Source organism: Tursiops truncatus, chromosome 3, assembly GCF_011762595.2.
Source record: "Tursiops truncatus isolate mTurTru1 chromosome 3, mTurTru1.mat.Y, whole genome shotgun sequence".
Lineage (NCBI taxonomy): Eukaryota > Metazoa > Chordata > Mammalia > Artiodactyla > Delphinidae > Tursiops > Tursiops truncatus.
Genome location: NC_047036.1, coordinates 46,502,965 through 46,530,522, shown reverse-complemented (window position 1 = coordinate 46,530,522; position 27,558 = coordinate 46,502,965). Strand labels below are relative to the sequence as shown.

Genomic DNA, 27,558 nt, shown 5'->3' with positions numbered 1-27,558 from the left:
GGGCTAAATTCCCTCATTTGTGTTATTACTCAGAATCTGCGCAAAACTATGTAGACCGCAAGCCTACGTGTTGCTTAGTCATCTCCCTGTCCTTCTTACTAGTGCATATCTCTTCAACACTTTTGGTTATTGTTGTTTTCCCTCTGCCTCAAAGCCCTTCATTTTCCCCATTTATCTGAACATCTTTTTATCCTCCTGACCACATATCCAGCTTTGCTGTGATCCGATTGGGAATTACATCTCTGAACAAATGCAGGCTTTCCAGCTTTGTAAAGTGCAGCCTGTCCGCAGTGGAGAGCCTGAACCACCATGATTGTAGGCAAACTCCCATGGATGGGAAGAGATCTGGGTTTTTCTTTCACGGGTGCAACTTTCAACCGGAAGCAGAGATGAAAGCCCCAAAGGTCCAGGTCTGATACAATATAGTCTCTGGATATGTGTCTAAGGGTTCTTTGATTGGCAGCCTTTGTCTGCCTGTGACTCACTGGAACTGGCTGGCAGATGGTAATTTCATCATATTCTAAGCATGGGTTTTCAGAAACTGGCACCCCAGTGGTTGACCAGACACTTTGATACCACTATCACTTCTCTATCCCTGGTTGAAAAATGCTGTAAATCTAGGGAAGAAGTCAGTAAACTTACTCTGTAAAGAGCTGATGGTAAATATTTTAGGCTTCAAGGAACATAACTGTCTCTGTAGCAACTACTCCACTCTAGGGCAGGATGAAAACAGCCATGGACAATGAGTAAACAAATGCGGCTGGCTGTGTTCCAATGCAACTTATTTACAAAGACAGACTGTAGGCTGGATTTGGCCCCGGGGTCCAAAATTTGCCCCTCCCTAGCATCAAGAAGGAAGAAGAAGGAAATAGGACATACCTAGAGGAGGAGAAAATTGTCACTAACCACTTCTCCCAGTGAGTCCGATAACTAAATAACCTATTCCTGGGGGTGTGAACCTCTTACATAAATTTGGGGCCAGAGTATCTAGTTTTATGTTATCTTGAGTTATTTTTCCATTTTGTTCTATTTCAGATTTTTAGAGGTAATTTTTAAATATTTCAGCTGTGATACATGAAGGGGCTGACAGTGCCCCTCTGAGGCCAAGATGATGGTTGCAGTCATAACTAGAGGAAAATATCTAGGAGTTAAGACTGGGAAGGACAAATCACCTGGCCCAGACAGTGATATGCCAAGCATTGGCAACCTTGAAAGAGATACAATTTGATTTTATTGAAGAGTTTTCTTGCACAGGCCTGTTGTTTTTCTACATTGCTTTTGTAAGTACAGCATTTTCCCCCAGCTAGATTCTTGTCTAATGTTCTTACCATTGTACGGAAAAAAAAGAAAGCTGAAAGTCTCAAAAATAATTTCTTACTGGCTTAGGAATTCTTTTCCTATTTGTCTGTTAACAGCAAATAAATCTACCTTATTGAATTACTATTAAAGCAGAGTTTCATTCTTTGGGCAAAAAGTAACCAATGACAGGCACCTTTATTTATGTTTGTGTGTGTGTGTGTGTGTGTGTGTGTGTGTGTGTGTGTGTGTGTACACATATGCATGTGCAAGTTGGACAGCAAAAGGAAATTAATTGGGGAGGAAAACATTAAAGTTAAGAGCGGTAGGTAGTCATTATCATCTAAAGTCTGTACATACAGACATAGGCCTTGACAGCCATATGGGAGGAGTTGGGGCCTCGATGATATTAACAGAGACGTCAACAGTTGTGGTGCGTTAGTGCAGGGGAGACCTGAACCAATACAAAGCTGACCCGCTTAGCAATCTTTGCCAAAACTCTATGATGGTTCTGAGCAAGACAAGAAGGATACGTTTGCTTAACAATAGGAGCAAGAGCCCTTGGGCCAGAAGTAAATGTCCAGAAAATGGTCACTTGTATATGGAGATTAGGTGCTTGGAAACAAATCAGGGAAAATCTTAGCAGCAAACCTCATGAGTGTAGAGGAGATAAACAGTCCTGTCAGCATCAGAATTTAGGAATATTACTTCGTGTCCCATTTAAAGGGAACATAGAAGGCTGACCTGGCAGAAACCGGGAAATGGTTTTGCTTCTGTCCAGCCAGATTCAGCCTGGCCCTTTGCAGTCCCTTCTACTGTGTATATTACGGCCAGAGAGAGCGAGCCACTTGGGGCTGCTAATGAGAAGTCTGCAAAATAATATTGGTTTGTGATTCAGGCCAAAGGTAACAGAAGGAAAGCGTAACATTCCCTTGTCTGTAGGAATACCTTTCTTGATAAACTAGATTCTTTAAAAATTTTTCTTTCACTTGTTAAATTTGAGGGTCTCCTAATGTCTTGAAATTGAGTCTGCGAATTTATAAAACAGGCTGATGACCATCCTTCAGACATGCCTTCACATCACTCAGGAACAAGGGAAAACGTGTCTTGGGGTTGGAGATGTGGACTTGACATTCATCTCCAAGGTTGGGCTGATTACAGTGCAGAGGATCATCTAAGAATGTACCTGTAGATGGAGAAGAGACTGCCCAGGAGAGAATCCTGGGGGCATTTGAACTCAGGACCAAAGAGAAGAGGAAAGAGCCTGAAAACAAGAAAGGATGGATACAGAGAAGCTGTGGTAGGTGAGGCACGGGAAAGCGTGAGGTCACAGATCTGCAGAGCCTGGACTAGGTCACTCCCATCACCCTGGTCCCAGCACTCGTGACATGGAAAAGTTTTCTACTTCCTTGGCTTAAAGTTCTTCAGTTTTAAAGTTAACAGGGATCTGAGGGAATTTATTGCTAAATAGTGTGGAAAGTGCCTTCACAAATAACACGTCAGCAAACCCCAAAACATCGCAGAGAGCAATTTCTACACATGGGAAAACAGAATCTTGGAAAAATTGAGTCTCTTGCTCATAAGAATAGTGGAAACACTGGTGTTCAAACCCAAACCTTCTTAGTCTAAAGCTTATACAGTTTCCATTCTGTTCTGTTACCTTTTGCAGCCAGATGGGAGGTTGGCCTGAGACAAAAGGAGGGTGTGCTATGAGGAAGAAGGGATGTGGGCGATTGCTCCTGGGAGCTTTGAGCTCATGGAGAGTAGCTGTGGGCAGGAAAGCAGGTTGCAGAATCATCTGGTGGCCAGGGTGTGGGCCCAGCAGGTCAGGGGACTTGAAAAGAGTGACAAGAGTTTTGAAACATTCACTGAGGTAACATGAGAGAGCATTCTCCAAGGGTGATTAAACTTACCACCTAGGACACAGCTGAAGTGAGACAGGATGTAGGAGGCTTGGGTATTTTGGGTATGTGAGTCTCCAGCAGAAATCAACTGAACAGTAGTGGGAAAAGCGAGTTGGTCCCTAACTGGATAGAAGAGGAAAATGTGGACACAAGAGCTTAGGAGGCTTTCTGATGAGTCTAAAATTCTCCATGGGAAATCCTGCTTCTTTCCCTGGACATCGTCCATCCCATGTTCTGTGCGACAGCACGAATTTTCCAGGACATTCTAGAACACATTCAGACTTCCCTCTGCTCTGTCGCTTCCATTCTTTCTCCTTTCTCCTTCGTTTCCTGCCCAGGCTCTTCAGTTTTACTCCACATTCTGCACCTACTTCTTTAACTTCTTTCTGCTTTCCTCCAAATTCTTCCTAACTGATTATGCTACTTTCTCATGTCAACTTCTGCCCTATTATGTATTCAGGAAACGAGGCCGGCAGGAACAGTGAGTCCATTTTCATTTTGAGCCAGGGATGTCTGTCTCACAGCATTTGCCTAAGGTCAGTAAACATAGAAATCATTCTTGATTTTTCCACTGTTGCCCAAAGCCACAAATATATACAAATGAAAAATGCACTGATTTTTTTAAACGATGCGAATATCTGTACCGAATTTCTCCTTGTTTTATCCTTTAAATAAGACAGAAAGCCTGAGGATAATATGGAGGAAGGAGGGAAATGGCTAAAAGGCTGGAGGCTCTGCACACCAGATGGTCTGAGACTGCAGTAGTCCTGAGGCTGGCAGGCATGGATGGGGACAGGAGTGAGAAATGGTGGGCTCCAACTGGTGGGAGCACAGCATGGACTATGTGTCTGAAGAGCTGAGCTAGACCTTGGAGATGCCCCTAGAGGTGGTCAATCTCTGTCAAGCCACCTTTTCATTATAAGTTCCAGGTAGAAGGGTATCATCATTTTAAATTTGGTGCAGCACTGAACACACTAAGGAGAAATCAATATATGTTAATTTACTTATTGTACTAAAAAGAGAAATAAATTTAAATAAGTAATGAGCAGGAACCATTCTGTTCCATATCCTACTTTATAATTCCCATCAACTGTATACATTTGTGGGCATAACTGGCTCATGTATCTGATGGATAATTGTCTGTAACGCTGTAAAAGCCAAGTGACCTTTCTACTGAAAGACATTTTTAAGTGAGACTGTTTTGGTTCCCTGTGGAATTGGTTTTTCACGCTCTTGTTTGATATTTCTAAGAAGTAAGCGCCACCTTCTGGCTACTAAGAGAATTGTCGAGCAGCCAAACGGAGTAGCATGTATTTTTTGACCATTCTTAACCAGAAGGTAGAATTTAAATTATCTTTCATTTTCTAAAGCCTAATAATCCCTTAAGGATCCACGTGACTTTGGGGAAGTTCCCTTTTCTCCTTTCAAGCAGTATGTAATTTTTATTCCATGTGAATCACCTTCTCTAATGTGAGCTATCTTGATAATAATCAATACCCTAGCACAATCAGGGAGTTCCCATAGTTCTCCAGGCAGAGATGGGTCCCCCAGCCCCAGGATACAGGCTAATAGTTTAAAGGATATACTAACCCTGGTGCTCTAACTTGGAAACTAAGTCTGAGGTGGGACAGAGTTGTACACAGAGGCCTTGTTTTTTTGTGGCCTCTCCCGTTGCGGAGCACAGGCTCCGAACGCGCAGGCTCAGTGGCCATGGCTCACGGGCCCAGCCGCTCCGCGGGCATGTTGGATCTTCCTGGACCGGGGCATGAACCCGTGTCCCCTACATCGGCAGGCAGACTCTCAACCACTGCGCCACCAGGGAAGCCCTGAGGCCTTCTTGATAGAAGTGGATTTTGTCCCTTCCTCCATAAGGGAAAATAGTACAGTTCTCGTCAGATTAGTCACTAAAATTGGCCTTGATACAAAATCCAACATAGGCATCACCTGCACTTCTGGAAATGTACCTGTGAGATGCATGTTCAACCTCTTAGCACATGCCTATAATCCAGGCAGGTAACACTGTATCCCCAAAGTGCTCCTGTTTGGTGACATTGAGAAAATAGGAATTACCTAGGGTAACTTTGACAAATGGTATCTGTAGTATTATCTTCATTCTCTCCGTTTTATTTTCTTCTTTTTTATGAAATTTGTACTTGAAAACTGCTCCAACAATTAAAAATTAGAGGGTCAGGTTTAGAAGTTCTTATACAACTAGCAAAATCATTTTCTAAATTGCCTAGAAACAATAAAGACTTTAAAATCCCAACTTACATGGATCCATATCAGTTTCTTTGGCTTAATTTAGATGCGTTTTTTTTCTTAATTTTGAAAATGATGCTGCTATCTACAAAATCACTAGACTAGGAACCACCTTGACAGTATTTAACTGATACAAGCATCTTGGTACTCCCTCCTTATTAAGGGGGAGAATGGTGTCATTAGCAACGTCCAACTCGCTGCTAAGTCACTGCACTTGAATTTCAAGTACAACTTTTCATCTCCCATGAACTACATGTACATGTTAAATTTCTAAATTACAGGGTGTGGACTACATATGTCCCTAGAATGTTTTGTAATAGTGCCAAGGGGACAAAAAAAAAAAAAAAAAACACTTCTTGCAAACCAAGAAGGACCTAGGAGTTTAACAAAATTCTTCCCCCATCTAAAGCTCTGAAAAGCCATGTTGGTGCTACCTGTCCTTAGCCATGAGACTTCTCTATGGAAGTTCTTGGGGTGCGTTTTGGTGGGACGCCCCTCTGTGGGCAACACTTACAGGTGTTCATGGAATGGGCAGAGCTGAAAAAGCTGGAATTATATTCACAACCAGTGTTTGCTTAATGCTGTAAAAATGCTACAGAAATGGCCAGAAAGTCTTTGGGTATCTGGGGAAAAAGTCCTTTGAAATTTTTGATGTGTGAGCAGAATAATGAAAGCTCGTCTGTTTCCTGTACTTTTATCACACACAAACATCATACATCATAGTCAGATTGGGATTTAATTGGTTGGAATGTGGCCCAGGCCTGGGAATTTTTTAAGGCTCCCCAGCTGATCATAATGCACTGCTAACAGGCTCTGTGCGAGCAAGAACTGTTCCTCACATGGCGGGAGAGATCAAGCAGCTCTGAGCTAGACTACTGTATGGTAAATGAAAATTCCAGGCTTCGAGGAGTAGAGACGGTTAGGGAGAGAAAATAGATATTGGGTCAAAGAATTAGACTCAGGAATCGGTAGGGAAGAACAGCCAACCTAAAAAGTGAGAGAATTCTATTGATGAGGAAATGACCTGAACTTGGAGTGACCGCTGAGAGGGCCATCACAGCTCCCACGAGATGTCTGTAGACTAAGAAAAATCAGAATGGAAGCCACAGGCCATGGGGCTCAGTAAACCTGTTTCCTGGACAGAGTGGAGTTGAACTTGGTATGTGCCTCCTATTCCAAAATAATCCGTTCTCCTTCACTGGCTTTCACTGCTTGCAGATGGATTACTCAACACGACTTTGCTGACACGAGGACTTGGTATGAAAAATGAGAGAGGAGATAAGGGTCCGGGGCAGTGTTTGGCAAATGAATCATGGGTATGAATCATCTGAGGAGCCTGTTGAAATTCAAATTTACCAGCCCAGCCTGAGACAGTTTGTTTCAGTGGGTCTAGGGTGGGGCTTGGAGCAGGGCTACTTCTGTAATTTGTGAGGTTGTGAGATAAGAATGCAGATGGAGGGCTACACACGATGTGTCTAAATATTTAAAAGTTATAAATCACACTAACAAACTGTTAACTCAAGGAAGCTTGAGACTCCTTCCTCAATAAATAAGCCTACATACCATGACCGGGAAGGTCAAGTTCAAATAGAGAGGCCTAATGTTTAGATTCTGTCATCTCCCTCAGTGTCAAAAGTCTATCCTCCCACCTTGACAAATATGCCTTCATTATAGTCTGGAAGGCCAGGTTCAAGTTTAGCATTTTTAAGTCTCTCAGTGTTGGGGAAGCAACCCATGGCCCACTCACTCTGCTCTATCCATCCAGCTCCACCTGGAACAATGAGGCACCTCTATGCACGTGTGGGGACCTGCCACGCCCAAGTTCTGACACCAAACCTTCTATCCTTACCCCCCAAGCAGCAGCCCCTCAGGCCCAGGGGTGTGCACACTGGTGACATTTCTGCCCCCTAGAGGCCAGATGGGGGAATGGGACTGCATGGGCCCAGTGGGAGGGCTGGGCCATTTGGGTAGGCAATTCCAAGACCCATTTCCCAGGTCATGGTGTAAAAGGAGCACGCGGCCTCTGTGTGGGCTTGTTCCCAGGTCCCACCAATGCCCCCCAGGAGGCAGCGTTGGAGAAGGGGCAGTGCATGCCCTCCCACGCCCCCCAGGGCAAGGCTGCCCTTTGCCTGACCTAAGCAGGGCATTGAACCCAGGTGACAGATGCTTCAACCCTGGTCTTAGATGCAGTGATCTTAGGAGCACTGATCTTACAGAACCGGCAGCAAATGGTCTTGTTGGCTGCCATTAGGTCATTATCACTCCAGAGTCACTTGAGACGGTCAAGGCACCTGAGCTGGGAAATCCCTCCCTTTACTATTTCCCCTCCCATCTCCATAACTACTCCCACCAAAGAAAGTCAAGGACAAATCCTTTCCACCCCTACTCCAAACGGTATTTAAAAAAGAAAGTAGCCATTTTAATAGATGTCTTTCTCACACTTAAGATACTTGAGTTTTCAGAAAACAGAAATAATAAACTTGAATCAAAGAGAGGATATAATTTCACACTCATGCAATATATCTGTTAAACTTTACACCTTATTGACTATCAGCTGAGAACTTTACACTTCATTAAAAATCCATTAGGGCAATGACCACACCATTAGCTCTTCAGTAGATGCCTTCAAACCTTATTTGTTTCAAAGAAACAAGGCTTTCAGCAGGCACTCCTGAGTGTAAGTGGCAGTATTGCTCCAGTGTTGAGTCCCCAGAAGAAGGCCCAGCTGTGTCTAGGGAAGCCTGTGACCTCAGCCAGGTCGAGTCGGTCAGCACTGCAGCTTTGGGGCAGCCCAGGGAACCAGAGCTCCATGGCACCAGAAGACAAGAAGCTGAGTTTGTCACTCCTTTCATTAAGTAAGTCCCTCAGGCTGCAGTAAGATCCAGATATGGCTTTAGGGAGAAAAGCTATGTCAATGATGTTCTGTCAACTTCGTAATTTATTAAAGCACCCACGGGGGGTTGGGCATCTCCCGAGATTCCTGTGTAATCGTTCTGTAATGAGCCCAGATATCAGTGTTTTTATAAAACTTCCAAGGGATACTAGTATGTATGCAACCAGCGTTGGGGACCACTGGTTTAATGAACTGGCTAACATCAAAAATTCTGAGATAATGAGATGGAGAACAGGTAGGTCTTGATGAGAAGGGAGGAGGGAAGAAGGAGGGAAAGAGGCGTGGGGAGGACGCCAAGGAAGCCTTAAATCAAGACTGAGGGCGGGACTTGAGATGGTGGCAGTGACTTCGTACAAGTGTGACCCTGACAGGCTGGGGGACAAACGTGCAGGCACAGACCACCAGGTGGTTATTTAGGGCACCGTCCATGACCTTATCTACTTCCCAGGATGCCTTGTCCTAACTTGGTCCACACTGAGGCCAGAATGAATTGCCCAGCAAGACTGGAAACTGACCATTCCCATGGTCCTGTTTCAAATGTTTAGAGTCCAAGGACCACATAGTACTCTCCACTGGGCTTCGTCCACTGCAGTGGATGACGTGCCCCAACTTTCTAAACACTTACTGAGATCAGCACTCCAACATCCAACGTCTTTAAATGCCAAAGGGAAGGAAGACATCCTGACTTAAAATTCAAATGCGGCATGAATCCTATTCTTACATTTTTGTAAACTTTGTGCGGAAGAACACATGAATACAAATGCATCAAATACAAGTGTAAAGGTCAGTAAACGTTCACAGAGTGAACACACTGGCGTCACAAGCACCCCGGTCAAGAAACGGCCTCCCTGGAGCCTCCCTCCACTTACTAACCCACCAGATACTAAAACTGGGCTTACACTAAAAATTTTGTATTCGTTTCCTGTTTTGAAACTTTATGTCGGTGAAGTCAGAATCTATATACTCTCGTGTCTGGCCATTACGTTTGTGAAATCTTTCCATGTTGTTGCATGAAATTATAGTTGGTTCACTCTTGCAGTTGTATAATATTTCTGTTTTTTAATAAGGTGAAATATAGAGTTAGGAAGAGAAAGGGTGATATGGTCATGTCAGATGTCTAAAATATTATAAGTCTTATACAAAGTATAAGTTTGTAAATGTTTCTTAGTACCTGGAGTCAGCAAATTTGCATTGACATCACTGTTTACTTAGTCCTGATATTTTTTTCAATAACTAGTTTTCTATTTTAAGACCTTAACTAAGACTGCTGTCCTCTGGAGTGGTTCTCAGCAAAAATGATCTTGTCAGTGTTGAAGCATCCATGAATATATGACCCTGTACAGGTATAATGTCTCTACTTCAGCAAACGTGATTGATATAATGGTCAGTTTCATATCATATCATTCCAAGGACATCCTAGCCCATAGAGAGAATTTTTTTCTCAAGAAAAACCTTAAAACAGTGGTTCTCAAACTTCAGCATGCACCAGAATGCCCTGGAGGCCCCGAATCACCTGGAATGCTGGTAAAAACTCATTGCTGAGTCCCATCCCCAGGCTTCTGTTTTGCTGGTCTGTGGTGAAGCCCAAGGATGTGCCTTCCTAACAGGCGTCCACGCGATGCTGACACTGCAGGGCTAAGGACCACGTTCTGAGAACTACTGCCTTAGAGCCTGCAAATAAAGTTATGTTTACATTTCTTTCGCATATCCCATATGTTCCCTCCTGCCGTGCATTTGTTTTTTTCAAAATCCTTGGAATCAGCCAGGTGGCGATATTAAGGTTGTTATCATATTAACCCCCCTCCATCATTAACATCCATTATTGCTGTGCCCTGCAGTACAACTCTGCTTATAACTCATTTGGAGCCCGTATTTCACTTGGAGCTTGTACTTCATTTTTCTTGAGTTGCTTGCATATCGGTGACCCTCCTTGTCAGTTCCTTAAAGGCATCTGGCCATGTACTTGTCTGTATCCTGGCAGTCCCTAGCAGGGAATCCTGTGGGCACTACTGAACTCATTTTCTATATTCTCTGCTGGTCCATTGATTTAATCCATATCGCTCCTGCTTCTCACCTGCATGTGCTTTGTTCTTCTGCATACATACCTATAAAATGAAGCTTTGCTACTTGCTGTTATAAGAATAGGGAGGTTATAACAATAGTCTGTGGTCATACCATGACTGGTCCCAGAAAAAGGCATTACTTTCATGCTCTAAGATATGTATTTCTCAACTAAAGTGTTTCTCAAACCTGGTGCATATTGGCACCACCTAGATAACTTTAAAAAATGTAGATGTCTGGATCCCATCCCAGTGGTTCTCTTTTTTTGTTTGTTTTTGTTTTGCGGTGCGTGGACCTCTCACTGTTGTGGCCTATCCCGCTGCGGAGCACAGGCTCCGGACGCGCAGGCTCAGCGGCCATAAGTCACGGGCCCAGCCGCTCCACGGCATGTGGGATCCTCCCGGACCGGGGCACGAACCCGCGTCCCCTGCATCGGCAGGCAGACTCTCAACCACTGCACCGCCAGGGAAGCCCTGAGTTTTTTTAAATATAAATTTATTTATTTTATTTATTTATTTTTGGCTGCATTGTGTCTTCGTTGCTGCGCGCGGGCGAGCGGGGGGCTACTCTTCGTTGTGGTGAGCGGGCTTCTCACTGCAGTGTCTTCTCTTGTTGAGGAGCACCGGCTCTAGGTGCGTGGGCTTCAATACTTGTGGATTGCAGGCTCAGTAGTTGCGGCTTGCGGGCTCTAGAGCGCAGGCTCAGTAGTTGTGGCGCATGGGCTTAGCTGCTCCACTGCATGTGGGATCTTCCTGGACCAGGGCTTGAACCCGTGTCCCCTGCATCGTCAGGCAGATTCTTAACCACTGCACCACCAGGGAAGCCCCCAGTGGTTCTCTTTTAGTTGATGTGGACTAAAGTCTGGGCATAGAGATTGTGCAAAACTCCCAGGTGATTCTAATATATAGAAAACTTGTAGAATTTCTCAAGTACCTTGTTTTTCTGATGAGTTTCAAGAGAGCCACATTTTTTTCCAGAGGGTTATTTTCAGAAACACCTATCCTCACTTTATTTCTGTGCCTCCTGTGGATGTCTTCCTTTTGAATCTTGCTTCCTTAAACAAGAAAATGTAGTGAATTGCTATCTACATGTTGCACAAAGCATTAAATTCATTCCCAGTCCTGGATAAACTTGCTCTAAGCTAGAAATAAAAAATAACAAACTCTGCTGAGTTCAGTATTTCCTGTTGCAATTTAACTAGTCCATAAGGCCTTGGCAGGAAAGATTTGTTGTTCCTGTAATTAATGACTAGAACAAGATTGTTTGGAGTAAATGACTCCTTTTGAAACAGTCCTCTAATTTCCAGGGACATTTTCTCATTGTAAAACAATTACACATAAAAACAAAAGTACCACTTAAATACCAAGATTTATAACATTGCCATGTCATTCCAAATGTCATGACCTTGTGTCTACTACCCCACTGGTTTGGAAAAATAAAACAGATGGATTGCAGCCTAATGAAGCTCCTTGAAAATAGCTTAACTTTGATCGATCAGAAACTAGTTGTTTCCAACCTAACTGGTGTTGTAAAAAGAGTCAGCTGATTTCCACCCCATTGCCAAAGTTGATATATAGATAGCTCTCACCAGAGAGAAGACAGTCAGTTCCTAGAATAAACCTAGGAAATAGATCTTTCTCAAATAATGATGGTGTCAGTAGGTCTAATCTATTAAACCCCTTCTATTTGGTCCTTTTTAAAAGCTGAGCTCTTGTATCTCAGAATAATTAAACATGGGGCGAAATTTAATTATGGTTTATTTATAGCTATTTCATAATTTAGAGCCATCGGTCTATATTACTTACTGAAACTGCTAAGAAAAATATTAATAACACAATAGGATTTCTAGAGTGATAAAATTTAGGAAACAAGGTGTGATAATTGTTCTCAGTTCAGTCATTGATTCGATGTATAAACTTGACAAATAATGTCTTACCAACCTCCTCCTCACCTAGAGATTTTAAGACTCATAGTGGCTAATATTTATGTAGCATATTAGAATTTATAAAGTACACATATTTCATTACACTGTCTCCCAAACCCAGGGAGACTGAAGAGCAACAATTTACACATTGCATATTTTTAAAACATGAGTCTCAGAAAGGTTAAGTGAATAACCTAACATCAAACCGACTGAAGTGTGTGGAACTAGGGAACCACCCAGATTTTCTGACTCTCAGTTGACTAATTCTATTGTACCGGCTACACCAGCTACCTATGTACGGAACAGCTAATTGAGAAAGATGTGACTGATAGTGAAGGAAAAACACAATTCTCAGGATCATTGTATTTTGATCACTTTTATAAAGGATGTTTTATATTGTACAGTCAACTTGACATCAGTAGAAATGTCCCTGTTCTGGTGCTTTGTTTAGATTGTAAACAGCAAAGCTATAGACATACATTTGGAACTACCGGCAATGTCGTGTAGGTTAGATAATTAAGAACAGGCATGCTCGGGCTTCCCTGGTGGCGCAGTGGTTGAGAGTACACCTACCGATTCAGGGGACACGGGTTTGTGCCCTGTTCCGCGAAGATGCCACATGCCGCAGAGCGGCTGGGCCCGTGCGCGTCCGGAGTCTGTGCTCTGCAATGGGAGAGGCCATAACAGTGAGAGGCCTGCGTACCGCAAAAAAAAAAACAAAAAACAAAAAACAAAGAAATGAACAGGCATGCTTGCCACTGTATCAGCATTTCCTATATGGAGTGATCAGTTATTTTCCCTGGTACTAAAGGGAAATAAAACAGATCTTCTTTTCATTTTTTTATCGCGTTTTCTTCGTTTTTCCTTATCACATTTCTTTCACAGTTATTTTTTCCACTTTCCCAGGTTTTGTAGTTCTTCCAGAAGGCCACTAGAGGGTAGTCTTTAGTCAGTAATGTCACGTACACTCGGGTGGGAATGTTGATTCTGATTGGAAACATTGCATGGAGCTGTCCTCCCCTGGTGGGCACAGAGTTAAGGACTCGGTGATTTAAGGGTCTTCTTTTTGATTTTTAGTGACTAAACCTCTCTTGGTTCTATACAGACCCTTGCTTCCAGATACTATTTATCGAATAGTTCTTTCTTTCCCCATCCTGGCCTTATTTAAAGGATGAAATATTATATGTCCTGCCTTTGATGGTGGTTTGGTCTAAAGTCCTTCAAAGCAAAGCTGATTGCTCTGGACAGTGTGTTCTGGGGAAGCACAACAGTAGGCTTAGAGACTTGTGCTGCCAGCTTGGGGAGCAACTGGGAATTTGTACCTAGAACTAAATTGCAGAATACACCTGTACCACCTTTAGTATTCAAATGGCTTTCTGCTAGTGATACCACATTGCCAAACCTTTACAAAGCTACTCTGGACAATCCAATCCAAGTCTTCCATTTTATCTAGGCAGTCTGATTTCCCCAGCAAAAACAGAACAAAAATTTAGTCACACATTTATTGTGTGATATGGCCCGAAGGTTTACTGTATTACATTTGTCATCAGTCACCCAAGCATAGAATCTAAAAGTCAGCCGTTTCTTGTGTTTTTCCCCAGTGACGGTTGATTCTTCCAATACCATGAGTTTCCTTTATAAACTCACTTTCATGACCAAACCTGTGTTTCAGGTTCTCATTCTTTACATACCCAATCAAAAATGAGATGTCATTCCTTCTTTTATTCAGTTAATCAAGTCCTTCTAATTCTCACGTTCTCTAGGAATTTTCTGTACAACCTTACTTCATGTTCCTACTTCCTTAAAGTTTTCTCACTGTTGAACATAAGAACATACGACACACCCTCATATAATCCTTCTTTGTAATCATTCTCTGCAATTAACAGAGCTCCAGGATGGAATCAGACCCCAAGGTTACCAACTGAACTGTTCATCTGCCCAGTGCAGGGGTGGTGGTAGTTACTTGGGTGTATGAATATGAACTTTCAGTTGCTCAGGAACAACCAGAAGCTTGGTTTCTAGTTGCCCAAGTTAAACTTTAGTCGAGATTTTTATTGTTTTTGGTATATGGAAATTCTTCCTCATAGGAGTCAACTGAGTTCACCTTGTTTCCTAAGATCTATTAGATAAAACTGGCCCAAAACCCCATTGGGCAGCTTGTGAAAAGTCCCATATTCTCTCCAAAGCTTTTAAGAATTTCCAGGGGACTCAGAGCCTACCTCCCGATCATAGCAGGTCCCAAGTCTCTGCAACAGCAGAATAGTTCAGTTGAGGGAATAGCTCACAGGAGCCATCACTGAGCTCCCTTTTCACCACCAAGGCCAGTGGTAGAATTGCGTCTCTCTCTTCGTTTTCCCAGACACCAGCCTTTTCTTTCCCCTGAACACAGGCCTTTTCTTTCTCCCATGAAAGGAAACTTATCCACACATATTTATGTATCTATCAGACCTTATTGATGATTTGAGGAAATAAAAGCAATTTATATTCACAAATAATGTGAAGTGAATAGTATTTAGACGTTCATAGTCTTGGACCTAGAGATTATCATACTAAGTGAAATAAGTCAGACAGAGAAAGACAAATATCATATGATATCAGTTATATGTAGATTCTATACATGAACTTATTTACAAAACAGAAACAGACTCACAGACATAGAAAACAAACTTGTGGTTACCAAAGGGAAACGGGGGGAGGCATAAATTAGGAGCTTGGGATTAACACATACACACTCCTATATATAAAATAGATAAGCAAGAAGAACCTACAATATAGCACAGAGAACTATATGCAATATCTTTTAATAACTTATAATGGAAAAGAATCTGAAAAAGAATATATATATATATATATATATATATCTGAATCACTTTGCTGTACACTAGAAACTAATACAACATTGTAAATCAACTATATTTCAATAAAAAAATAAAATAGATGTTCATAGTCTTATAAAGTAAGTTACCCAGTCATGTCTACCACTAAGGTGCTAGTTTTCTGCGATTTTGCTTGGCCCTTCTCTCCCTTCCTCGCCTTCTGTATCTCTCCTCATCCAAAAGCTGCTCATAGGAGCTTCACATTTTTCTCACTTAATGGGATTTAGCATTTTACCTCTCTCCTTGTGCTCCTCCATCTTTTAACTTCCAGATTTACCAAGGTGCTCAACAGAACAAAATGACCTTTCATTTATTAGTGCCTCCCTCATAGAAGATACCATTGGTTACAAATAGCCTGGGGGAGGGAGGGGTGTGCACATGCTTATATAGGGTAAGATGATCAAGTTGAATTGAGCCTTCAACTTGTCTTTGATCTGGAAATTCCATACAGCCCATCTTAGCATTTATTCATTCAGCAAATAATTGTTGAACACTTACTTGCAAAAAGAAATACAGTTCCAAATGTAAAATAGATAGTTAGTGGGAAGCAGCTGCATAGCACAGGGAGATCAGCTCGGTACTTTGTGACCACCTAGAGGGGTGGGATAGGGAGGGTGGGAGGGAGGGAGACGCAAGAGGGAAGAGATATGGGGATATATGTATATGTATAACTGACTCACTTTGTTATAAAGCAGAAACTAACACACCATTGTAAAGCAATTATATTCCAATAAAGATGTTCAAAAAAAAAAGAAATACAGTTCCTTCTCTGTTGAAGCTGACAGTAGAATGAATAATCAAAAGTTACAAGTGGCCATGACTAGTTCTAAACTCTAATAATCCCTTTATAGGAAGGCTATGCAGTGCTTTGAGAAACTATAACAGGAAATGTCTTAGTCTTCTTGCACTGCCATAACAAAATACCACAGACAGATGGCTTAAACAAAAGGCATTTATTTTGTCACAGTTCTGGAGGCTGGAAATCTGAGGTTAAGGTGCCAGCACGGTCAGTTTCTGGTAAGGGCTCAATTCCTGACGTTCAGACAGCTGCCTTCTTGCCATGGTGGAGAGAGAGGGAGCAAGCTCTGTGGTGTCTCTTCTTAGAAGGGCACTAATCCCATCATGAGGGCCTCATCCTCATGACCTCATCCAACCCTAATCACCTCACAAATACAATCACATTTGGGGTTAGGGCTTCAACATGTGAATTTGGCAGGGGAGGGGGCGTAACATTTAGTCCTTAACAGGAAAAATCAGGAAAAAGAGAAAATGGGGCTGTGGCTTCATCAGATTTACTTTAAAAAGATCATTCTGGCTGTGTTGTGGAGAAGAAATGGCAGAGCTGGGGTGTAGATGTTGGGAGCCAGTTAAGCCACAGTTGCTGGAGCCCAAATGATGGTTGTTTAGACCTGAGTGGGGAGGTGGTGGCAGAGATGGTCCAGTCTATTAGCTCTGGCCTAATCAGTATCTCTTTGTCTTCTTCTCCCGTCCTTCTACCCATGCACATAGACTTAGTCTGTACACCTTATTTCCTTTTCACGTTCTAATAATTCCCCCCAACGTTCCTATGTGTAGGAATGGACTGGATATTCCTTTCCTTTCTCCTATAAAGTCCTAGGATTTCATTTCTGATAGGTTGGGTAACTATTTACCACTCACAAATATTAGTCAAATACTTTACAAAGGAAGTGGTAAATACTTAAAACATTAACAGAGAAAATAAATTAGTGAGTTGGTTTTTTTTTGTTCTCAATGATAAAATACTTGTAATATGCTATATAAATTCTCTGTGGACACTAATGCTCAAACAAGTAGCATTATGCTTTGGTGTCCATGCTATTATCCTTCAGTTAAAACTTCAGCTTTTGGCAAATTAAGGTGGCACTAAGATACCAGTTTCCACTTAGTTGACTGACAGAAAGCTAAAAGTTTGGTAAGGTATTCTGTTAGTGGGGCTGTGAGGAGTTTGCTGGTGGGCTTGTGAGTTGGGCAATTGACAATATCTATTGATGCCTGACTGTCAATTACAAATGCATATACCTCTTGACTCTGTGATTCCACCTCTGCAAATTTATTCCACATGTTACTTTCACATATTTGAAATGACTTATGTTCAAGGTTATTCTTTGTAGAACAATTTGTAATAGCGAAAGCTTGCAACCAACACAGAGGCCCTTCAATAGGTGAGTGGTTCAATAAATTATATTCCATATAATTGAATAATATGCTCTCTAAGTAGATATGGAATAATCTCCACGAATGATGGGTGAAAAAAAGGACGTTATAAAATGGTATGTATAGGAGGTTACATTTTTGTGTAAAAATTGGGGGAAGGTATAACAGTTCATACTTATATATGTGTGAAGATATTTCAAAAAAATATACAATAAGATAATAAGTATTTACCTGTAGAAAAAAGGGAAAACTCAAATGCAAAGAGATGATACATATAGAGCTTTCTCTGTGTGTATGATTTTATATGTATACATGCATATATGTATATGTGTATCCACACATATGTATTTATATGCATATGTCTTTTTTATTTTCAATCATGTTTAAGTATACTGCCCATACAGAAGAACAAATTTTTAAGTGCCAGTGTTTGTTTTTCTGTTTCAAATGGTGTTCTCGCATAGCTAAATAGTTAAGACTCCAGGTGTTGGAGACAAACTTCATGCTTCTGAATTATGCCTCTGGCACTTACTAGCTGTGTGACCTTGGGCAAGTTACTTAACCTCTCTGTACCTCAGTTTTCTCTTACATAAAATGAGAATAATCACAGTTGTTGTTTAGTGGATTTAGAGTTCCAATTTGGCAAGATGAAAAAGTTCTGGAGCTCTGTTCACAGCAACTGTGAATATACTTAACACTACAAAACTATATACCCTTACAAATGGTAAATTTTATGTTTTTTTAAACCACAATTAAAAATAATATATTTTTTTCATGAGGGTAATCATAGTACCTACCTGTAACTTTGTTAGGAGGATACATCAATCAATATGTGTGAGGCCCTTAGGGCAGAGCCTGACATTCTGGAAGCTGGGGGTGGGGGGTGGGGTGGGTGGGTGGGGGTTTGAGCTAATCCGTGTTGGAATGCAGAGACAGCAGGCTATGTATCTCCTCACCCTTGGAGCTTCCACAAGTGAATCTGTGTCAGTAGTAGTCCCTCTGTTTCTAGATGAAGCCTGATTTTCTCTGGGTGTATTATCAGACATTTATTCCAAGGTTCAAGTGTGATCCTCAGAAACATGGAGGGTTGATATATTTATATTGCTAAAATCCCCCATTTAAAAAAGCAATATAAAATTTTATGCTGAAAGGAAGGCTTAATAGCTCGAGCATAACACAATAGCCTGTCCAGAATATTTTCATTTGCTGGGAGTATCTAAATAGCTGGTCCTCCCATGCAGGTGGGTAGCCCTCTCAGGAACTGGCTCCTGAGATTTCATAGAGCAGAGCTACGCCATTCAGCAGATTGTCTTCTCTCTCCTTTGGCATGTCCATAACATGACTATGATACCAGCTGATCTAACTTCCAGATTTTCCCATAACAAATATTCTATTTCCCATAAGCCACAAGATCCCCCATTTCCCTGGGTAGAGGGTTTATCTCCTTTTACTTTTCTAGCAGCTTCTCAACTTCTGACTTGGTTGAGTCTTCAGACATTTTCTCTCCTGAATCTACTAAGCACTGCAATTTAGGTTTGGCCTAACAAATCAATACAACAAGTCAGATGTGTGTGACAAGGCAATTGAATTTCCATCCCTGCGACCAGTTCTGAACAATAACCATTGAGAAGATAAGCTTGGTTTACTCACCAGTAGTTCGGTATTATGATAGGTATGGTCCAAATCAGAGCTCAGCCACCTTATTTTGAAATACTCCCAAGTCTATGAAAATAATGACTTTGTATATAAAATATTTTGTACTTTTCTGGGTAAGTAGATAGTTTACTGGGCTATCCATATTCTTGAATAGGATCTTCACATTTGGTATCTAAGTCTTATATTTCTTTCCAAGGAATGAAATGCTCCAGAATAAGAGATCTGGAACAAATTACATACAAATAAAACATAAAGTAAGTGTCATCCAAAAAGATGAAAAGCAAACAAATAAAACGTTTTTGTTTTTAACTTTTAGGTGTTTGCCTTTAAATATTTTTAAAATTGAAAGCAATTATCTGTCATCAGTAATCATAACAATAGATAAAATTCAGTTAATGTTCACCATAGGTGAAATGCCATCCTGAGTGCTTCAAGTGCACCATCTCTAAGAGTCTACACAACACTCTTCTTGAGGAAATTGAAAATCAGTGAATGTCAGCGGCTTACTGAAGGTTACACACTGGGCAAATGGCAGAGATGAGACCCAAACCCAGGCAGTCTGATACCTGAGGCGGAGTTCTTAGTCACAGTGCTCCACAGTCACTATAGCCATCTTTATTTTTCCAGTCATAAACCCTGCTTAAATTTCTATGAATAGTAACTTGATTTTTTTTTCCCCTTCTCTGGACTGTAAATTTGTGTAATTCGATTTCTACGGACCTTTGCACTGAAGACAATATCTGAAGTGGATTTATTTTTCAAAGTTATGATGTTAAGTGACTCTCCTGTCATCTAAAAATTCCTCCCAAGAAACCAAACCCTCCCTCCTAGTCTGTTATTTGACTAAGATTCATATAGCCAGCTCTATTAGTTTCCTAGGGCTGCCATAACAAAGTATCATAAAATGGATAGCATAAAACAACAGAAATGTATTGTCTCACATTTCTGCAAGACAGAAGTCTGAATTCAAGGGGTCAGCAGGGCCATGTTCCCTCTGAAGGTATTAGGGAAGGATCTGTTCCAGGCCCCTCTCCTTGGTTGTAGGTGGCTGTCTTTTCCCTGTGTCTTAATCTCTTCTTATAGGGACACCAATCGTATTGTACTAGGACCCACCCTAATGACTTTATTTTAACTTGATTACCTCTAAAGACCCTTTTTCTAAAGACAGTCACGTTCTGAGGCTCTGGGGGTTAGGGTTTCAGCATATCGTTTTTGGAGGATACAATCCAAGCTGTGACACCAGCTTCTGAATCAGAATAGTGTGTGGAGTAGAGGCCTTGTACTGACAGGGTCCTTATCCTGTGGTGTGGCCTGAGGCAAGTTTCCCTTCTGTGGAATAGGAGATTGGATTGTCTGACCTCTACTCTAATTTTTTTTTTTTTTGCGGTATGTGGGCCTCTCACTGTTGTGGCCTCTCCCGTTGCAGAGCACAGGCTCCGGATGCGCAGGCTCAACGGCCATGGCTCATGGGCCCAGCCGCTCTGCGGCATGTGGGATCTTCCCGGACCGGGGCACGAACCCACGTCCCCTGCATCAGCAGGCGGACTCCCAACCACTGCGCCACCAGTTTTTTTTTTAATTGAAGTATAGTTGATTAACAATGTTGTGTTAGTTTCCAGTGTACAGCAAAGTGATTCAGTTTTATATACATACATATATATATTCTTTTTCATGTACTTTTCCATTACGGTTTATTATAAGATATTGAACATAGTTCCCTGTGCTATACAGTAGGACCTTGTTGTTTATCCATTCTATATATAGTAGTTTGTATCTGCTAATCCCAAACTCCCAATCCATCCCTCTCCCACCCCACCTCCCCTTGGCAACGAGTCTGTTCTCTATGTCTGTGAGTCTGTTTCTGTTTTGTAGATAGGTTCATTTGTATCATATTTTAGATTGCACATATAAGTGGTATCATGTAGTATTTGTCTTTCTCTGTCTGACTTACTTCACTTAGTATGATAATCTCTAGGTCCATCTATGTTGCTGCAAATGGCATTATTTCATTCTATTTTATGGCTGTCTACTCCAATATTTTATGTCACAGTTGAGTTCTCTTTTAACAGAACAGATGCAAATATTAAACCTATATTTAATAGATTTCCTCACTGCAGTAATTTCATAAAAGTTTTTGGTAAGGGGGCTTCATCTTTCCTCTTCTACCCTTTAGCCACAGAGATAAGTGCCTACCCTCACCCACCGAGGTCTTCTCTCAGTAGGACCAGCTTGGGGGCCACAAGGGGGCCACTTGGACGTACCCAGCATCTTGCCACTTTTCCCTCTCAGACCTTCTTATTTTCCCCGTTCCTCTTCTCTCACAGAGACAAACCAACAACCCCTTATTATCTTCACATATGGAGGCTCTTCTATGACAGAGTTCCAGAGAAGCCAAAAACTCTGTTAGATTTTGAAGGAGCTCCCTATTGAACTGTGAGTGCCTCATCAATATTTATTGAGAAAGAAGGTTGACCTTTGACTTTAGCCTCTGTGACATCACCAGATAATTCCAATAGCAAACATTCTTGGAGAACTACCGGTAGCAGAGGCTTCCGTTGTTCTCACCTAATCTTCCCAACCCGCCCTAGGATGTGAGACCTAGTGCTGCAGATGAGGAAACTGAGTCTCAAAGATATACAAGAGCGCCTCTCAGTGGACACGGTGGGTGTTAGGAGACGGGCCAGGTCAGCTCCGGTAGCCTCTCTCCAGAAAACCTCAGTCGCTCAGGGATTCTGCTCCAGGCTGCTGAAGGGCTGGGCTGCCCACTGGACCAGCCTCTGTCTGACCTTTCGCCTCTACCCACCCGGTACTTTAATTCATTCTTGGATTTTTTTTTGCACAATAAATTAGTAATTCAGTAATTTTTAAGATGTTATTACTAAGAGTTGTTCTAAATGCCTTAATTATGTTTTGTGGGTTTTACTATGTACCTTACCAGAGGCTTTTGCTGTAAAGCATGGTGTTTGAAGACAAAATTTTTAAAAAATAGAGACAGGCAAGAAGACTGGTGAGCCATGTGTGAGGGGAAAATTGGTATAATTACAGTGAACATTTATGGGTCAGTGGAACATAAGCCCCGAGGGAAAGACTCCGAAAATGGGGCTCCGTGAACCAGGAGGGCAGGGGAAGCCCCGGGGGACTAGGCTTTGCTGTGCCAGCAGCACAGATGGCATCTTGGTAAATGGTTGTTCTTTTGTCCCTTCTATACAAACATCTTGAAGAGGCACATATATGCCCCTTTTCTGCTGAAGAATTTTTCTCTCAGTGTGACTCATTCCACTTTGTCGCCAGATATGATTATTCTTCAAGCATTCTGAAAAGGAAGATGAGGCCAGCTGCAGGGCTTGCTGAATTAGCCCAGAGATGGCTAGAGGGGTGTGCGTGTGTGTGTGTGTGTGTGTGTGTGCGCGCGCGCGTGAGCACACAGGCAAAGTCCCACATTGGATACTACATGGAAACCTCCTGCACAACATTGGAGCTATTTACATTCCTATATTTTCACGAGGGTCCCCTGGAATAGAGATTAAATCAGATTTCACTGTGTATACCTAAGTAGTAACATTTTAAAGATGTATTTGCTATCATGGCATGAATAAACCACTAAGGGGGAAAATCATACCGAAAAAGCCCCTCTGTTCATACTTCATGGCTGAACAGGCAGATGTTCTTCAGAAGGCATGGGTACTGAACAGGTCAAGCGGTTAATCATTTGACTAGAACTTTCCTTTGCCATTAAAGGTACTTAGACTACATTTCAAATCCCATTCCTTCCTTTTAGGTAATGAGCCATTAGGAATGAACCTTCATTCCTTAAAAGGCGAGATGCTCAGGCTCAACTGTGTTGGCAGCTGACCTAAAACAATACGATTATGAACATATTTGGGTTCTTGTGTTTTGGACACGTGTCACTGCCAGTGAAGTTCGAGATGGTAAGAGTTAGCTGCTTCCTTATCATTTCCTTAGTTGGTTAGAAGGAAAGCAAACCTCAGATGAAATTCTGATCTATGTGAGGATAGTTATTAACTAAACACTTATAATCAAGCAAGAATGAAATAAACATGTCAGAAGACCGATTCTGTCTGTCCCTCTAGGTGCTTGCCCACCATTTTCAAGCTTCACTGAAGGCAAAAAACCAAAATTCCAGTCAATCTTTGGTCATTATTGTAGAAAAAAATTTTTAGTATTCACAGCTGGACACTGGGCATTTCCCAAGGGGTGGTTCTCCATCATTCTGTCTCTGAGTTTCTCTCTTCCATGGAAATCCTGCACACCCACAGCATGAACTGGGACTCCTACAGAGACTGTCTGTAATGAGACGCCTTGTCCTACTACAAGTACCTTTTGGACATTGCATCTGACTGTCTTGTCGCTTGAACTCTGTGTTTGTCAGCAGGCTTCTCTTTCCTGCAAAGTCAGCACCCTTCTGATGTCTCCATTCCCGCTAATGTAGCCATCACCCCTTCTGGGGCACCTGAGCTTGAAGCCTACATTCGTTTTTGAACAGAGCTATACCTCCTTCAACTCCCAGTTCCAACCATGCACTGAGCTGTCCCAGCTCTTCCTTCCTATCTGCCCCTTTCCTTTGATCTCTACCCTCAGCCAGAGACATATCACCAGAGGTCAATAGCTTTTCTTTTCTCCATGTCTTCCCCATTAGGTTATTTTATGTGATGCCAAACCAGCCTTCCCAAAACCATCTCAGTTAGATCATCCTCCTGTTTAAAGACTTTCCATGAGTCTTTATTTCATAGTGGAAAATGTTCGAACTGCTTGACATCATACCCAGGTCCCAGTCAACCTTTACTGCTTTGTTTCTTCCTCCTTCACTAAGTAAACCTCTATCCAGCTGGACTTTTGAGTCACAGCCCCTCAAATATGTCACAAGCAGTGGGCATTTCTTGTTAGGTTTTTTTTTCATGATGATCTTGCTTTCCTCATTTAATTCATGCCCATTCTCCGAAAACACACACACACACACACACACACACACACACACACACACACACATACACACAGAACCTCTTCTAGCTTCAAAGCTTTTTGCTAAGTATTTCAAGTGCCTGGACCTTGTAACTAAAAAATAAATGAGTAAACTGGTTTTAAAGGTAGATGTTGCCACTTACTGGTTCTAGTGTGGCCTTGGGCATGTTTTATAACATTTCTGAGCCTTGGTTTCCACATCAGTTGCAATGGGACTAAGGCCTACCTGCACGTTGCTTGTCCTTAATTCATTTTAGTTCCCTTTCTCTACCACATTTTCTTCCCAGGAAACTACTTATGACCTCACTAGTCACAGATTTCTCTCTCCTCTGAGCCCCTAGCACACCCCTTTGGAAAATCATCATTTGCCTCTTTGAGGAACCCCTTGATTCTTCTTCAGTGTCTCCTGGGACCACACATTGTGTCCTACACTAGGGTGTGTGAATTCCTTGGCTACAGTGCTCTGGTTTTGTGTGGTCATAGCACCCAGGGCACTTTGTCTCACGTTCTCTCATTTGTTCTCACAACATCTTAGGAGGAGGATGTAATCACTGTTTGGTAGAAGGGAAAGTGAGAGTTTAGAAGGCTGAAGTAAGTTGCCCAAGGTCACTCTGAGAGCAAGTGGCAGAAGTACTTGAATTCTAAGCCCGGAGCTATCTCCTCCCTCCCAAAACTGTAGCCTTGGGGCAGGACTTATTTTGTATTTCTTGTATTTCAGTATTTAATTTTGTAACCATTATAGGTCCCAGTCCCGACTAGAATTGAAATGGAATTCTATGAATATCTTTGAAGGAATAAATAAATGAATACTACAGACCCTATTAATAATTCAAGATAATCCCAGGAGTCTGAGGGCCAATTCTCTGTGTATAGGGTGGTGGGTGCCTTGTGCTGGGTCTCCCCATCATTTACCCTGTTTCTCTGAGGGTTAGCAGCACAATGTTTCCATTCTAAAACATAAAATCATGAGGTGAAAGGAAGCATTCAATGCCATCAGCTGAGAAGACCCAGAATTCACATGCAGGTTCTCTAAAGTGGCTTTGTGTAGCTCAGAGCACTGTGAACTCCACCATTGTGTTCACAGTCTTTAATCCTTTGGCTAAGATCAAGTAGAGTGTTTGTTCCTGAGGCTTTTAACAGCTGACTTCTCCATCCAAGGATAACATTTTTAGACTGTATGTGCATTACAAAATATTAAGCTCCTTGAGACAGCAAAATTTTAAACGAGATTTATTTGAATCCTCTTGGATACCATTCTTCTATCGACCTTGCTCCTATAAAATGCCATAAGAGATCAGTCTGTGATGCTGGTTGTACTCTGAGCCTGCATACCAGCAAGTACTCCTAAGACAGGGAGGGATAAGGAGCGTTTTCTTTCTCACAGAGTATTGACATTGCACTTTTGCCTGCCTGTCAGCAACACACACACACACACACACACACACACACACGTTCCAGAATAGCTGGAAGGTGGCTCCGAAGAACCAATGTAGCACACAAAGTAAAACTACCAGTAAAGAAACAGATTGCACCTACCTGGGCGGAACATGAAGAACAGAAGTAGACAGACTTTTTCATGATACATAACAAATTTTCAATTACTTGAGTTTCACATTAATGTCAATTAAAGAAAAGATAAAGGAGACAGATAAGAGGACAGAGAGTATGGAAGGGGAGGAAACAGAACTGAGGCAGAGGGTGGAATGAAAAATGAGGACAAAGAGAGGAAGAGGAAAGAGAAAGAAAACGAAACATCACGTCAGCGACTCCTGGGTTCGGAGGTGAGCTCGCCGGTCTAGTTCAGCAGCTTTAGTCACACATCCTGTTATTCACTTCGGGCATCAGGGTACATTTTCACTACCCTTTGAAATTTCCATAGTCTCTACAATGATCTTGTAGCAATCTTTCTTTACTGGGAAACTGCTTATCTGCTCTTATTTTCAATCTCTGACTTTTTTTTTTAAGGTTTTATTTCTGCACAAAGCCCAGATTGTTTTGAAATGGGTAAAATGATGCCTTTGGTCTTGACTCTTTCCCTTTTAATCTCAATTTTGGGCCACTAGAACAATTCCCAAATATAGTGGAATGGCTTTTTGATACAAGAATTGAAATACAACATTTAAAAATATTATCACTATTATCATTGTTTTGTTGTGTTTAGTCATTTGAAAGAGGACAAATTTTGATTCAGCAGAGCTGTGTTTTAATCTGGGCTGTTCATTTGACTAAACTATGGTCACCTGTAAACCCCAGCTTTCTTGTCTACAGAATAGAGAGACCTCGTGCCTCTCCAGTTGGCATGAGGATGCCATGAGGCCCGGAGTGCCCCATCACAGATCCGGCATAAAGGAGACAGAAATGAGTCAGTTCCTCCCTCCTAACCCCCCCTCCAATGGCACTCCCACCGACTGAAAAGAAAAGTACATAAAGAATTCTTCCTGCCTTTTAATTTCCACTGATCACACTGAATGGAATAATTACATTAGCTCATAAAGCACAAAGTCATTTTCATTTTCAGGGCTGTAGCTCTGTATACTCTAAGCTCAGAGCAATATAACTTTGGTTATCCATGAAATTTTACCTGGATCTGATTCTGCTCCTAGAAGGATACTGACCACAAACTCCTGCTTTGCAGAATCCTGTATGAACAGGTAAGGATGCAGCCACTGGCTATAAAGTCCACCAGGAATCCAGAACACTTATGGAACTAAAGCAACGATTTCACCTTTAGCTTTGATTAAAATATCACTTCTGGGGCTTTCCTGGTGGCGCAGTGGTTGAGAGTCCGCCTGCCGTTGCAGGGGACACGGGTTCGTGACCCGGTCTGGGAAGATCCCACATGCCGCGGAGCGGCTGGGCCCGTGAGCCATGGCCACTGAGCCCGCGCGTCCGGAGCCTGTGCTCCGCAACGGGAGAGGCCACAACAGTGAGAGGCCCACGTACCACAAAAAAAAAATAAAAATAAAAAAAAAATTAATAAAATATCACTTCTACCCACTCAGGGCATATTTTTCACCCCCATCAGGAATAGATTTTATAGCTGTATAAAGCTTAAAATACAGTGACTAATTAAATACACTGTGTGACTTCAAGGGAAGCCGAGAAAATTACAGTAATTCCAAGTAATACGGTTTTGAGCAGACAAAGCCCAGAGAATCTTGAATCTTGGCACTGGAAGGAACATAGATGTTTCTTTTTAGCCTAATCACTTACCCAGGACAGAGACTGCCTTGATCACAGATCTGATAGCTCTTCCTGGGAACGTAGAATGACCTAACATGTATTGCCTTTCAAGGCAGCCTGATGTGTCATGAGATGGCTCTGGTCGTTTAGAAACCCATCTTTATAAGGAGCTGTTTGTCTGCCTCTCTGCACTGCCCACCTCTTGCTCTTAATTCTGAGTAAGAGATTTCTGCTAATTTTTCTTCCTTGAAATGACCTTCATTATTTGGAATAACGGGCATGTCCTCTCTAAGCGTCTTCTTTCGGTTCGACTTTCTGGTTTTGGAACGCTTCTCTCATGAAATATTTCAA

At 41.9% G+C, this 27,558-nt stretch overlaps 1 protein-coding gene and 1 long non-coding RNA gene across 2 annotated transcripts in view; one reads left to right on the top strand and one right to left on the bottom strand.

The window, feature by feature from the left end:
• The window catches only part of PDE4D (phosphodiesterase 4D), a 1,282,340-nt gene that overhangs the window by 498,707 nt on the left and 756,075 nt on the right, over nucleotides 1-27,558 (top strand). The window lies entirely within an intron of this gene.
• On the bottom strand, nucleotides 10,819-25,697 carry LOC141278277 (uncharacterized). The gene is made up of 3 exons (XR_012330694.1): nucleotides 25,561-25,697; nucleotides 12,911-13,000; nucleotides 10,819-11,467 (listed from the first exon to the last, which is right to left on the bottom strand). It is a non-coding gene; the product is annotated as an uncharacterized lncRNA (long non-coding RNA).